The sequence below is a fragment of the Macrotis lagotis genome, chromosome 6, assembly GCF_037893015.1.
Source record: "Macrotis lagotis isolate mMagLag1 chromosome 6, bilby.v1.9.chrom.fasta, whole genome shotgun sequence".
Taxonomy (NCBI): domain Eukaryota; kingdom Metazoa; phylum Chordata; class Mammalia; order Peramelemorphia; family Peramelidae; genus Macrotis; species Macrotis lagotis.
Genome location: NC_133663.1, coordinates 220,420,747 through 220,437,237, shown reverse-complemented (window position 1 = coordinate 220,437,237; position 16,491 = coordinate 220,420,747). Strand labels below are relative to the sequence as shown.

The window sequence follows — 16,491 nt, the reverse complement described above, 5'->3', positions numbered from 1 at the left end:
AGTTGTCCTTGACATTAACAGGGATATTCAGAAGGGAGAACTTGCTGATAAATGCTTATTGAATGAAAGATAACTATCTAGTCTTCAAAAAGTACATCATGTAATAGTAGGTACTATTTGGAAATTGTTCTATACAAGAGGAAAAAGGATTATGTTCATCTCTTATATTATTTTTTTTTGGATGAGAAATTTGGTTAATTTCTTTCAATTCCAGTAGTTCAGCAAAAAACAAATTACAAACAAATATTAACAGAACAAAATACCTTTAGCAAAGTAACTATAAAAGGAAACCAGAATTGCTCTAATAGTTCAGTGGTATTCTGTCATAAAAAACTTAGAAAATTCAAACAAAGCCAAAATATTACAATATAATCAAAATTAAGCTACTTTTACATAAAGTAAAATTGTAGGTAAAGGAAAACTACAAAGGGACAAGGGCACTGTATTGGGCCCCCAAAAATGTTTTACATATCTTAAAGTAGCCTAACAAAGAAAATACTGCTCCTACTGTATTTATGCCTTTAGTATTAATGGTATAGTTTAGACACTATGTGGAAGAGACAAAGTGCACAAAAAAGATAGAATGTGTAGAATCTATATAATGGATAAAGTACCCACACAAATGAGACAATGAAGACAATTTTCAATTAGTTCTTCCTGAACAATAGCTGTACCCACCAAAGTAATTCTTTTCTCTGCAAATCATCATAACTACTTCCAGTTTCTCTTCATTACACTGACAAATCTTCTGCAGCCTTCACCTAGGAAGAACTGAACACCTCCATCCTGAAGTATACAGCAATCTTAAAATATTTTAACATTTAATATACTCCTAACAAAATACAAAACCTATGTGTATAGTACTTATTTTACTCATATAAACACCATGCTCAGCAGAATAGAAATTAGAAAGTGAGGACTTGTACACAAATACTAAAAAGGATTGTCTCAACAAAATTGAACATGCCCACATCAACAGAACAAAATTAGGATGGACTGTGGGCCTTAATATACAAAGTCTCATGAAGGACTTGGGGATTACAACTAGATTCTCTAATACTAGATTCTACTAATATATTAACTGCCGAAGTACAGCTATTAATTAACATTAAAACCGAAGAAGTCAAATAAAACTACAAAAACCAGTTTTTCAACTTAAGGATGCAAAAGTGCAAATGAACTTGCGATGTCAAAACCACAAAAATCTCGATGTTACATTTCTATTTCAACTTTTGAGCATGTTAACACTGACTTCTCTATCACAATCATATAGAACGGAATTAAACATGAGGATCTGCTTTATAGCTAGGTCTCTTGAAAAGGCTAGCAGCAACATAAAAAGGACCTGAAGGTTCCATTAGTACTCCTACTTTAAACAAATAACAGGAAAAGGAGTTGTGGATTCACCCTTTAAAAATGCACCAAATCTCAACAGGCTTGCAAATTTTTGTAACATTGTAAGAATTACATTTCTTATAGCACTCTTTAAAGTCAAGAGTCCTTTGGTAGGCAGGCTCTTAAAAGCTCAATCTGTAGAGGAAACCAATGAAAGTAAGATAGTGAGATAATAAAACTCACCTTTCAAATTTGTATAAATGTTTGAAATGCAATGCTAATTATGAAGGCAATTTATGACTTGAGATTTCAGATATACTATTCTGAGAAAAATATCTCTTCTAAAAATATCTAATTTTTGTCTATACCTAAGGAATGTACTGCTGTAACTTTTTGAAAGATTACAGGAACACAAATATTACGTATCAACAGGCACAATTATTGATAGGACAGGAAATCTAGATTCTGTTCGGTGAAGAGACTTATTTGGTTTGAATTGGAAAGGACTGGGAGTGGGAGGTGGGGAGAAGAGGGAGGTTGTGCAAACAATTGAATGTACATCACAGAGTATCATTGTAGCTCAAAGTAGGTCAGGCCAGGTGCTTAAAATTAAGTGGGCTGCATTGGTTTAGAATTTAGTGGACTACTATTTAAATTTTAAAATATTAAGACTCTAATTTGACCAAAAACTGGATAGAAAGGAGCAAGAATCCTTAGGGTAGTCTTTAAAAAAAAAATTCTATTTTCTTTTGTCTCTTTACTCAAAGGGAATGTAATCTGATAAAGTCCTTTCAAGATTTTGCCCCTAATTTAGTGACTGATGCCAAAATGGTTCCTAGTTGTACAAAAAGACTGATTCTCCTTGTATGGTGTTAAGCACTCTTCCCAAGTACTGTACTTGCTTATTTATCCACAATAAATTAAAGCTTTTTTAAAGTCCACCTAAAATGTACACAAAACAATGAATTCTGAAACATCTAACACAAAACACTCACGTAATACCATTTTTTCAATTTTTTTTATCATGCATGAATTCTGACTATATCTACAGTAGAATTTTAGAGCTTATAAGGAAATAAGAGTAGCTCATTCACCCTTTCAAATTACCCAGCAGGCTTATGATGAATAATCTCCCCTCCTTCGATTTCAATCTGCTCATAAAGCCATTTTCTGTCACAGCAGCACTCGGCTCCACACTTGTTAGAGCCACAATTGGGACATGCGTAGAAACAGCCCAGGCAGTCTTCATCAAGGCAGTCGCAGAGATCCATTCCATTCAGTATCAGGAGGCCCTGACTGTCATAGACTTTGCTCTTTGGTGGAATCACTTGCCGGTCTGAATTGGTTGCCTTGGTTTGCCGCCTTTTTTCTCTCTTACCAGTTTCTGGAGTAAATTCAGTTTGCTTTCCTGGATTTGCAAACTGCAAGGACCGCAGGGCTTTTGCAGTCCTTCCATCTGAATCAGCTTTCCTTTTTTGGAGGTCTTCGGATTCAACATACACACTTCCATTGATTATCTGTGTGCATTTTGGACAAAGCTTCCAGCCAGGTACAAGCTGTCTTCCAAACTTGGCACTTAGGAAAGTGGCATCATCTAAGTCAATCGCATGTAAATTTTTCTTTGCAAGCTTTTTGTGTATGTTAAATGGATCACAACAAGACTTTTGCAACTCTTCAAATCGATCAATGTAAATTTTTGCATGATGGAAGCAAATTGTATTGTTTCCAGACAGGGTCATTCCGGTTCTAAGCTGAAGTAAAAGTGCATCATTTGTTGACAATGCTTGCAAAGTCTTGAAGCCAGTATGTGGAGTACAGTATGTCTTATGACATTCATTGGTAGCACGAAGCTGAACTCCAACTGAACAGGGATCCATCTTATTTCCCTAGAACAACCTATTTCACCGGTTTTTTTTTTATTATGCCTAGGTTTTTTTCCTGTAGCCTCTAGTAGGTTCTATTGAGGATCACCCTTGCCCGGGGCGCGCCCCGGCTCCTGCCGCGCCGCCCCCCGCGCCTCCGCCCCAGGGTCCGAGGATGCCAAGGATACTCCGCAGCTCCGTGCCCGCAGCCGCCCGCTCCGCCCGCCGCCGAGTCCGCCCCCCGCCTGCTCCGCCCACTCTTCTAGGGCCACGCTGCCGCCTCTTATATTATTTTAAAGATACATCATTTTTCTCCTGCATAACCTCAAATCCTTTGTCACAACGCTTCAATGTAAGAGAAATGCTTTCATGTCTTTATTCAAATTCATCAGTGCCATACCTGAGATTACAGAGTTCTCTATACCATTAATCTTTTTGATTCTCTAGCTGTAATTTCATTTCTCTTGTTTCTGATAATTCTTCTTGTAGTTTTGTAATTTTCATTTCTAAATTCTTAATTGTTCCTCTGAGTAGTGTACAACAGCCTTTCTTAAGTTGTGCTGTTCGTTCATATTTGACAACTATATCCTCAAGTTTCAAAAGGCTAATGGGATCTGTATAGAGAAAAACACAAGTAAATAAAAATATTAGTATTTTAAAATCTGTAGGATAGTAGCAATATTCTTAGAATTCAGAAACACTGGCACTGATAAAATAGTATCCATATATAAGGCCAAAAATTATACACAAAAATATTATTTTTTCAATAAATTTGTGTTGAATTTGAAAATAATTTATCACTTTTTGTCAATGTGGACATTTAAAATAATCTCAGCTACATATTTTTAAAATACTTTTATTATTTTTTCCAGTTTCCATATTAAAAAAGTTTTCAACATTCTTCCTTTTACAAGCTTTTGTGTTCCACATTTTTCTACTACTCTCCCTTCTTTCTCCCCTTCCCAAGGCACAAAACATACTGACATGGGGTGTACATGAACAATCATGTTTAATTTGTATCATCCTGTGAAAGAAGAATTAGAATTAAGGGGGGAAATCATAAAGAAAAATAAAAAATGCATAAAAGAAGTTCTAAAAAGTAGACTAGTATGCTTTGTTCTGTTCAGAATTCAAAGTGTTTTTTTCTGGTTATGGATGGCATTTTCCATAAATAGTCTCCCAGAATTGTCTTTGAAGTGCTGAGAGGAGTTCAATCCCTCATAGTTGATTATTTTACAGTGATGTTGTTAGTGTTTACAATGCACTTTTGATTCTGTCCACTTCACTCAGTATCAGTTCAGGCAAGTTTTTTCAGGCCTTTCTGAAGACCAATCACACATGATTTTACAGAACAATAATATTTCACAGTATTCATATACCATAGCTTATTCAGTCATTCCCAAATGATGTACATCCTTTCAGTTTTCAGTTCTCTGCCACGACAAAAAGAGTTGCTATAAATATTTTTGTACATGTTAGTCTTTTTTCCCTTTTGTATGATTTGTTTGGGATAAAGACCTAGTTTGAATTTTGGTGGATCAAAAAGTATGTAAAGTTTCATATTGCCATTTGGTAAATGCTCTCCACAATACCTGGGACTAGTTCACAGCTACATCAACAATACATTAGAGTTCCAGTTTTCCCCACAACCCCTCCAATGCTGATCATTTCTCTTTTTTTGCCTTCTTAACCAATCTGATATTTGTGATATGATACCTCAGAGTTGTTTTAATTTTCATGTCTAATCAATAAGGATTTGGAGCATTTTTTTCATGAGAGTATAGTAGTTTTAATTTCTTCAACTGAAAACTGCCTATTTATATCTTTTGTTCATTTATCGATTAGGGAAGGACTTGCATTCTCATAAATTCGACTCTGTTCCTCTATATATTTTAGGAAGGAGTCCTTTAATTAGAAACCCTCACTGCAAAAATTTGTTTCCCCATCTTTGTGCATTCTTTCTAATCTTGCATTTATTTGTGCAAAAATTTTAATTCAATGTAGTGGAAACTAGTCATTTTTTAATTTATTATGCTCTCCATCACTGGTTTGGTCATAAACTTCTCCCCATTCTCCTGACTGGCTTATGGTATTACCTTTTATATTTAAATTTTCTACCCATTTCAAATTTATCTTGGTACAGGATGTACTTAGGTGTTAGGACATTACTTTCCAGTTTTCCCAGCAGTTTTTGTCAAATAGTAAGTTCTTATTCAGAAGTTAGAATCTTTGGGTTTATGAAATAATCTATTACTGTAATCATTTTCTGTTGCTTTATTTTTACCAAATATGTTCCACTGATCCATGCCTCTATTTCTTAACCCGTAACAACCTATTTTTATGACTGCCTCTTTATAACACAGTTTTAGATCTGGTATGAATAGGCCACCTTCCTTTACAATTTTTTTTTCTAATTTCATAGATATTATTGACCTTTTGCTATTAAAGATGAATTTTCTTACTATTTTTTCTAGCTCTATAAAAGAATGCTTTGGTAGTTTGATCATATGGCACTGAATAACTAGTTTGATTTAGGCAGAATTGTCATTTTTATTACTTTAGCTCAGCCAACTCATGAGTAATTTACTTTTCTTGTAACTGTTTAGGTCTGAGTTTGTGTGAAAAGTGTTTTAAAACTGTGTTCATATAATTGCTGGTTTTTTCTTGCATGGTAGATATCCAAGCATTATATGTTATCTGCAATTACTTTAAATGGAATTTTTCTTTGTAGCTCTTGTTGTTGGGCTTTTTTGATCATATATGGAAATACTGATGATTTATGTGATTTTATTCTAGCAACTTTGCTAAAATTGCTAATTGTTTCAATAAGTTGTTTTTATTTGATTTTCTAGGGTTCTCTAAGTATAATATTGTAGATTTTTGCAAATGGGAATTTTGTTTCCTCATTGCCTATTAAAATTCCTTAAATTTCTTTTTCTTGCTTTACTGTTAAAGTTATCATTTCTAATGCAATATTGAATAATACAGTGATAATGGGCATATTTGTTTCATGGGAATACTTCTAGTTTGTCCCCATTACATATGATGTTTGCTGATGTAAAAACAGTGATACTGCTTATCATTTTAAGGAAAACTCCATTTATTCCTAGAATCACTAGTCTTTTTTAATTGGAATGAATGCTATATTGTGTCAAAGTCTTTTTCACCATCTATTGAGATAATTATATGATTTCTGTTATTTTTGTTATTAACATGATCAATTTTGCAGCATGCTTTTCTAATATTAAACCATTCCTGCACACCTGGTATAAATACCACCTGATCATAGGGAATTATTTTAGTAGTAACTTTTTCTAATCCATTTGCTAAAATTCTATTTAAAATTTTTACATTGATGACTTAAGGGTAGAACCAAGATGGCAGTGTGAAGTTAGCATCATCTCAGAGCTTTTCCCAGAAGGTCTGGGATATGATATTCAGAAGGGCAAAGGGCCTTGAATTACGCAAGTATTAAGTACCGTGAAAAATTCAGCATATTTTGTCATGTGAAAAAGATGGATTGTCAATGAAATACAGGACTTCCAACATTTTCTGATAAAAAGACCAAAGCTAAACAGAAAATTCAGTCTCCAAATACAAGACTCAAGAGATGTGTAAAAAAGGTAAACATAAAAAAGAGGGAAAATGCTATCACACTGTATACATCTCATTTAAAAACTGTATCTCTCTTAGGATAGTTAGAGGGCATTAAAGGGCATACCCACTATTACATGATGCACTTTTTGAAGACTAGATAGTTATCTTTCAATCAACAAGCATTTATTAGTAAGCTCTCCCTTCTGAATATCCCTATTAATGTCAAGAACATCAACTTCCTCACATTCAATCAGATATACAACCATGATAACATCATTAACTCCTTTTTACTCCTCATCATCAATCTGATAATAAATTTTCTAACCTTCATAGCATCTCTCAGAGATGTCCATTTCTGTCTCAAAACCACCAGTGTAATTCATCCCCTTTTGCTTATATTATTGTACTAGCCATTCAATTGCTTTCTCTGACTCAAGACCTTCTACACACCAATCTATTCTTCACTTCAATAGCTACCAAAGTGATTTTCCTAAAGCATAAATCCTACCTGGTCATTCTTTCTGCTCATTAATCTGTAGTGTGCTATATCATCTCCAAGATCAAATATAAACACTTCTCTTTGGCATCCAAAAGCCCTTATAACCTGGTTCCTCCTGCCTTTTCAGTTTTCTCACAATTTACTTCCTCCCCTCATCTACCATCCATTTGTACTGGCCTCCTTGCTAATCTTTCTTTTTAAATATTATTTTTCTAATTATAGAAAAAGACAATTTTCAACATTCATGTTTTAAAACATTGAGTATCAAATTTTTGCCCTTTAACAGTTGAAGGGATTGTTCTTAAAGGATATATGATATAAATGAGACATGAAGCAATTGGATTACCTGGGTGAGATATTTCCTATTGAGAGAGAAGTTAGAGGGCATAGAGGGTCTAAACATAAAAAAATCATGAAGTGACCTTATTTTATTAAACACTTTAGTTAAGGAGGTTTGTGGTACAATAGGGATAGAGGATGGGAGTGTACTTTGAAAGGATGAATTTAAAAAGATCACAAAATGATCTTACTTTATTTCATACTTTGTTAACAAGGGTTATAGTGTTAAAGGTAGAGTACTAGAGGAACAGAGGGAGAGAGTGAGCCCAATATTTTAGTTAAGGAGGAGTGCAGTACTATGGTTAGAGTACTAAAGGGACAGAAGGAGAGATATACCCAGTACTTTTGTCTAAGAGGGTAGAAGTATTAAGGCTGGAAAGTTTGGGGACAGGAGCAGAGAATGAATCAGATATTTTGGTTACAGTGGTTGTAGGGCTATGGTTGGTGTACTATATATAGACACAGGGAGAGAGTGTACTTAGAGGGACTGGAAATGAAAAGATCATGAAGCAATTGTGCTTTACTTGATATTTTGACTACAACTGAAAGAAATGTCGGGAGTGGGGTACAAACAGTTCATGAAATTATTTATCTTTGTATGATGTTTTGGCTCATGAGGACTGTGTATCCATGAAGGGTACTTGAAAAGTGAGGGTGGAATAAGTTGATTATAATCTGGTGTGATTTCTGACTCTTGAGAAGTGTATCCATAATGGGACAGAAGAGGTGATTTTACTTGATGACTAAGGCAATGCTGCTTATTAGTCAACCAATCAAGCAAGCAAACAAGCAATTAAACTTTGGGAAAAAACAAGACAGACAAAAAGTAGTATGTTTTGCCAGAAGGGTGAGTAGGTAAAAGATGGGGTTAAAACAATAGACATAAGAAGAAGGACTCTAGTAGGAGAAAGCTAGGCATTAAAGGAAAAATAACAGCAATTAAAGATATGGAGACACATATTATACTAAAGGGAAAGAAGAGAGGGTATGAATACTGCATAGATTTTTCTCTCCAAGATTTGGCACAATGAGGGAATAACATACATTCCCAATTGGATATAAAAATCTATCCTACCCTTCAGGGAAATAGAGGGGTGGAAAGGGGAAGAAAGGGTGAGAAAGGGTGAGAAAAGGGGAGACACAAGTAAAAATAAAAGCAAAGTTAAAGTTAAAATTTAAAAGAAAAGTTCAAGGGGAATGGAGTAAAACATTGGTGAGGAGTAAGAGGAAAGGAAAGAGAAAGATAGCAAGGAAGGAAATACAGAATTAGTAATCCTAATTATAAATGTGAGTGGGATGAACTCTTCCCAAAATGGAAGGAGATGACAGAATTAAAAACCAGAATCTTACAAGAAACATATTCAAAGCAGAGACATACACATAGAGTAAAGTAAAAGTCTGGAGCAAAATACATTATGCTTTAGGTAAAGTCCAACAAATAGAAAGTAGTGATTCTGATCTGAGACAAAGCAAAAACAAAATTAGATATCATTAAAAGATATAAGGAAGGAAACCACATTTTCTTAAAAGGCACTATAGGCAATGAATTTATCTCATTATTAAACATATATGAAACAAGTGGAAGAGTCTTCAAATCCTATTTTCTAGAACATGAACAATATTTATGTAAAATTAAAATGATAAAATGTCTAAAAGGAGACATTTCAAAAAATCTGTGTTTTCTTCAAAATGCTGAGGTCAAACAACAAAAAAAAATCAATTTAGCCATAAAAAAGCTTATTTATAATCAAGTCCAGAAAAAAATTACTTTTGGACAATTTTTTTAAAAGTGAGCTAGTAAAAAAAGTTAATTTTAGATATCACTAGGCCTATTATTTGGTATTTTAAACTATTACTTGGTATTTTAAACATTAGGCAAGACATGTAATGTGGAGGGGGGAGTTGTTGGATGACGTCATGAATTTTTATTAGTCGTTCTTCATCTGTTGCTGCAGAAACTGCATCCTGGAACACAAAGACAGAGCGATAAATACATCACTGAATTTTGCTGAAAGGAATTATTAATTGAAGCTCTTCAGACCCAGTTCAATTTTCAGATTGGGTTTCTTTAGCCTCATAATACTGAATTGGAAACATACAACATGTGAATAAAAAAAGATTTATACTTATATGATCACTGAAACTGATAAAAATACAATCATAAAAGCTAGATGAAAAAATTCTGTGGGACATTAGGTTAGAGATCCAAAAACAGAGACTAAAAAAATAAAAAACAAAAAACAAAACCTGCTGAAACAGCAAGGATTGTGAATGGCAATGAACATTAGTGGAAAAATAAGGAAAACTTTCAGCTAAGCCTCAAGTTTGGCTCTAAAATCATTACTTGCATTTGGCCAAACCAATTAGTTTGTCTCCTGTCTTTTAAACAACCTATAATAAAGTTTCCAACTTAAAAAGACTTACTTCCAAATAAGCAAGGACTTACTGAGGATTTCTCATACAGCTGGTAAATGAGAAGAGGGTTCGGGAGTTTTCGAAAATACAGATTACAAAGGGAACCAACAGAATGTATATCTTGAACATAAGGTTCTTTCGTCAGGTCGGGAATATGGTCACATGAAACAAACCTCTTAAAAGAAATCCAACTCAAAAAAACCCATAAAGAAAAGCCAAGAGAAAGAACCTTGGGATTTGTCTCCAGCAGGAGCTGTGGCTGAATTCGGGTGGGTGAGTCTGGGCCCAGAGGGAGGATCAGCCCCAATCAACCAGACTAGCAGCTGAATTGGAACTGGGACTCTGAGGGCCTGAGAGCCAGACCTGCTGGATCAGAGGTGGGGCTGGACCTAGGGGGTGTGAGTGTGCAGGGGAGCAGAGGCACTGGTGTTGGAGCTGTCCCCCTGGAGATCCCGGACAGGGCTGGGGGGAGAATTCTGAAGCAGGGGAGCAGCAGACATCATCCCTGGGCTCCTCTGGTCTGAGTCCCATTACAGCTCAGACTTCTCCCCTAACAAACCAATGCAAACTACTTTTGCCTCAGGCCCAGGTGTGTGAGCAGAAGAACCAGCCCAGCTGAGGAATGACCTCAGGCCAGGGTAAAGCCCACCATTGCTTGAAGGCAAAAGAATTCAATACCTCCCACTCCTCCCTTCAAGGAAAGGGACAGGGCCTCAACCAAGGTCACAGACACTCCAGAGAAAGCAACCAGCACCTCCTACTGGCCAGCCAGAGAAACTGCAATCAGTGAGTAAAGCCTTTAGCGATCCCAAGCCCCTGTGAATCACCCCCTCCAAAATTCAGGTCTTAGCAAAATGAAGAAGGGTCAGCAGAAAGGTGGATCCATAGAAAGATTCTTGGAAGGGAAAGACACTAACTCAGAGAGACCTGGAGCCTCTGAGGAGAGTACAATCTGGTCTTCAGCACAGAAAGACTTCCTTGAAGAAATAAGGAAGGAGTTTAAAAATCAACTAGAAAATTTAGGGGAGACAATTAATACCTTGCAACAACAAAACATTTCTCAGATCTTCAAATGGGCAAATGCAAAAAGAAATTAATTCTCTCAAAACCTCAACTGGTCAAATGGAAAGCTCTTTCAAAATAGAATTGACCAATTAGGATAGGAGTTACAAAAGGTTAACGAAGAAAACTCCTCCCCCCAAAAAAGAATGGAGTCTACAGAAACTAATGACTGCATGAGGCAGCAAGAGTCAGTTAAACAAAATCAAAAAATAGAAAAAATAGAAGCAAATGTAAAATACCTCATCAACAAAACCATTGACCTCAAGAATAGATCGAGGAGGGGCAACCTGAAAATTATAGGACTTCCTGAAAACACTGAAGAGAAAAAAAGCCTGGACTTAATATTACAGGATCTAGTGATGGAAAATTGCCCTGATATCAGGGAATCGGAGGGCAAAGTAGTTATTGAAAGAATACATCGATCCCCACCAGAAAAAGATCCTAAAATGAAAACACCAAGGAAAGTTGTGGCCAAACTGCACAACTATCAGATAAAGGAGAAAATCCTGCAAGCAGCCAGAAAGAAACAATTTAAATATCAAGGAGCCACAGTAAGCATCACGAAGGACCTGGCTGCATCAACGTTAAGGGATCGAAGGGCCTGGAACCTTCTCTTCTCTTCCAGGGAAAAAGTTGGACATTTAACAAAATGGAAGAATTTCAAAAATTTCTGATGAAAAGACCAGAGCTAACCAGAAAATTTGGGCATCAAACAGGAGGTTCAAGAGACACATGAAAAGGTAAAAAAAAGGAGGGGCAGTAAAAGAAAAAAATGCAATCCAGTAAGTTGAAACTGCCTATATCCCAGCATGGGTGTAAAAAAAAAGGATTCTCATAAACCTTGAGAATTGTAACTCTAACAGAGAGAATACACCTAGACAGAAATGATGGACATTCATGACCTATCCATGAGACTACTATCTAATGGGATGTACCTGACTTTAACCCCACTTGGGAGAAAGACTCTAATAACTCTCAGGAATTTTGACTCTATTCGATAGAATATACAGAACTAAAAGGGACAGACACTTAGAATTTTCTATGACATAGATAGAAGGATCTAAAAAAACACTACTGCCCTAAAAAGGGGGACAGGAAAGAGATGGGAGGAGAGAGGGGATTGAATGGGGTAATTCTCATTACACTAAGAGGTACAAAACACCTATGGTAATAGTGGGTAAGAAGGGAACAGAAGAGAAACACCTGAATCTTCTTCTCATCAGACTTGGCTTAAAGTAAACCTACACATACTCAGTTAACTTATAAAACATCTAAACTTTCAGGTATTAAAAGGGGAAAAGGGGAGGGGGATGGAGAAAGGGAAGGGCAGTGGGGGAAATAAGGGGAAATAACAAAAGGAAGGGAAGGGAAAAGGGGAAAAGGGGAAAATGGAAAGGGGAAAAAAGGGGAGGGCGTGATATAGGAGGGAAATACACTGAAGGGGGTGGTTTTCAGAAACAAAAGACTGGGGAATATGGACAAAAGGGGGGAAAGGGGGAAAAATACAAATAGAGGGAAGATAGCATTGAGGGCAATAAAGAATTAGTAATCATAACCTTGAATGTGAATGGGATGAACTCTCCCTTAAAATGTAAGGAAATAGCAGAGTGAATTAAAAACCAGAATCCTACAATATGCTGCTTACAAGAAACTCATTTGAAGCAGAGAGATACATATAGAGTAAAGGTAAAAGGCTAGAGCAAAATATATTTTGCTCTGGCTGAAGTAAAAAAAGCAGGGGTAGCAATCCTTATCTCAGTCAAAGCAGCAGCAAAAATAGATCACGTTAAAAGAGATAAGGAAGGAAACTTTATCCTCCTAAAAGGTACCATAGACAAAGTCATTTCAATATTGAATATGTATGCACCCAGTGGGACAGCACCCCAATTCTTTGAGGAGAAACTCAAAGAACTACAGGAAGACATAGACAGCAAAACTCTACTAGTGGGAGACCTCAACCTCCTGCTATCAAATTTAGATAAATCAAATCATAAAACAAACAAGAAAGAAATTAGGGAGGTAAATAGATTGTTAGAAAAATTAGATATGGGAGACTTATGGAGGAAACTGAATGGGGATAGAAATGAATATACTTTTTTTCTCTACAGTACATGGAACTTATACAAAAATTGACCATAAACTAGCACATAAAAACCTAATGATCAACTGCAGAAAGGCAGAAATAGTGAATATATCTTTCTCAGATCAAAATGCAATAAAAGTCATATGCAATATTGGGCCAATGAGATACAGACCCAGAACAAATTGGAAACTGAATAATCTCATTTTAAAAAATGAGTGAACCAAAAAACAAATTATAGAAAGAATTAACCATTTTATCCTAGATAATGATCATAATGAAACAACCTACCAAAACCTATGGGATTCATTCAAAGCAACTCTCAGGGGATATATTATAGCTCTAAATGCTCATATGAATAAATTAGAGAAAGAGGAAATCAATGAAATAAACATGCAACTAAAAAAATTAGAGAAAGAACAAATCAAAAATCCCCAATTAAGTACCAAATTGGAAATTCTAAAAATTAAAGGAGAAATTAATAAAATTGAAAGCAAAAAAACTATTGAATTAATAAATAAAACCAAAAGTTGGTCTTATGAAAAAAACAATAAAATTGAAAAACCTCTGGTCAATTTCATTAAAAAATGAAAGAAGAAAACCAAATTGCTAGTATCATAAATGAAAAAAGTGAACCCACCACCAATGAGGAGGAAATTAAAGTTAATAATTCGAAATTGTTTTGCCCAACTCTATGCCAATAAATTTGATAATCTATGGGAAATGAATGAATATTTACAAAAATATCAGTTGCCCAGGTAAAATGAAGAAGAGATTAAATACCTAAACAACCCTATCTCAGAAAAAGATATTCAACAAGCCATTACTGCACTCCCTAAAAAAAATCTCCAGGGCCTGATGGATTCACAAGTGAATTCTACCAAACATTTAAGGAACAATTGGTTCCAATAGTATATAAACTCTTTGGAAAAATAGGGAAAGATGGAACTCTCCCTAATTCTTTCTATGAAACCAATATGGTACTGTTACCTAAACCAGGAAGAGTTAAAACAGAGAAAGAAAATTACAGACCTATCTCCCTGATGAATACAGATGCAACAATCCTAAATAAAATCTTAGCAAAACGATTACAACACATCATCACTAGGATAATACATTATGATCAAGTAGGATTCATTCCAGGAATGCAGGGTTGGTTCAATATTACAAAAACTGTTAGTATACTCAATTATATCAACAACAAACCTATCAGAAATCATATGATCATATCAATAGATGCTGAAAAAGCTTTGGATAAAATACAGCATCCATTCCTATTAAAAACACTAGAGAGTGTAAGAATAAATGGACTGTTCCTTAAAATAATTAGGAATATCTATCTGAAATCATCAAAAAGCATTATAGTCAATGGGGAGAGGCTAGAGGCATTCCCAATAAGATCAGGGGTGAAACAAGGGTTCCCATTATCACCACTACTATTCAGTATTGTATTAGAAATGTTAGCATCAACAATTAGAGAAGAAAAAGAAAGTAAAGGAATTAGAATTGGGAAGAAAAAGACAAAACTCTCACTCGTTGCAGATGACCTGATGGTCTACCTAAAGAATCCCAAGAAATCATCTAAAAAACTTCTGGAAACAATTAGCAATTTTAGCAAACATGCAGATTATAAAATAAACCCTCATAAATCCTCAACTTTTCTATATATGTCTAGCAAGATACAGAAGGAAGAGCTAGAAAGAGAAATCCCATTCAAAGTAACCTCAAATAATATGAAATATTTGGGAGTCTATTTGCCAAGACAGACTCAGAATCTTTTTGAAAACAATTATAAAACCCTTCTCACACAAATTAAATTAGATTTAAATAACTGGCCAAATATCAACTGCTCATGGATAGGTTGAACTAATATAATAAAAATGAGAATTCTACCAAAACTAAACTATCTGTTTAGTGCCCTACCAATCAAAATTCCAAAAAATTACTTTAACGAGTTAGAAAAAAGTTAAATAAATTCATATGGAGAAATAAAAAGTCAAGAATTACCAGGAGCTTAATGAAAAAAGTGCAAAAGAAGGTGGCTTAGCCCTACCAGATCTTAAATTATATTATAAAGCATCAGTCATCAAAACTGTTTGGTATTGGTTAAGAAATAGAGTGGTGGACCAGTGGAATTAACTAGGTGTAAAAGCAGGAGATGATTATAGTAATCTGCTGTTTGATAAACCCAAAGAGTCTGGCCATTGGGATAAAAACTCCCTCTTTGATAAAAATTGCTGGGATAATTGGAAGTTAGTATGGAAGAAACTTAGATTAAACCAACACCTCACACCCTTTACCAAGATAAGGTCCAAATGGTTACAGGACATTGACATAAAAAATATTACTATAAGCAAATTAGAAGATCAAGGACTAGTCTACCTGTCAGATCTATGGAAAGGGGAAGAGTTTATGACTAAGGAAGAGTTGGAGAACATCACCAAAAACCAATTAGATGATTTCGATTACATTAAATTAAAAAGCTTTTGCACAATAAAACCAATGTAACCAAGATCAAAAGAAATGTAGTAAATTGGGAAACGATATTTACAACTAATGATTCTGACAAAGGACTCATTTCTAAAATATACAGAGAACTGAGTCATATTTTTAAAACAAAAATCCATTCCCCAATTGACAAATGGTCAAAGATATGCAAAGGCAATTTACAGATGAGGAGATCAAAGTAATCCATAGCCATATGAAAAAATGCTCTAAATCATTAATTATTAGAGAAATGCAAATTAAAGCTTCCCTGAGGTACCACCTCACACCTCTCAGATTGGCCATTATGACCAGGAAGGATAATGATCATTGTTAGAAGGGATGTGGGAAATCTGGGACACTATTACACTGTTGGTGGAGCTGTGAACTCATCCAACCCTTCTGGAGAGCTATTTGGAACTATGCCCAAAGGGCAACAAAAATGTACATACCCTTTGACCCAGCAATACCACTACTGGGTCTATACCCTGAGGAGATAAGGAAAAATGGTAAAAATATTACTTGTACAAAAATATTTATAGCAGCCCTGTTCGTGGTAGCAAAGAATTGGAAATCCAGTAAATGTCCTTCAATTGGGGAATGGCTTAGCTAACTGTGGCTTATGTATTTCATGGAACACTACTGTTCTATTAGAAACCAGGAGGGGCGGGATATCAGGGAAACCTGGAGGGATTTGCATGAACTGATGCTGAGTGAGATGAGCAGAACCAGAAAAACACTGTACACCCTTAACAGCAACATGGGAGTGATGTTAAATCTTGAAGGACTTGCTCATTCCATCAGTGCAACAATTGGGA

General features: G+C 35.2%; 1 pseudogene; it reads right to left on the bottom strand.

Moving 5' to 3' along the window:
- Positions 1-224: 224 nt before the first annotated feature.
- LOC141491416 (ARL14 effector protein pseudogene) overlaps positions 225-16,491 on the bottom strand; it is a 91,634-nt pseudogene continuing 75,367 nt past the window's right edge.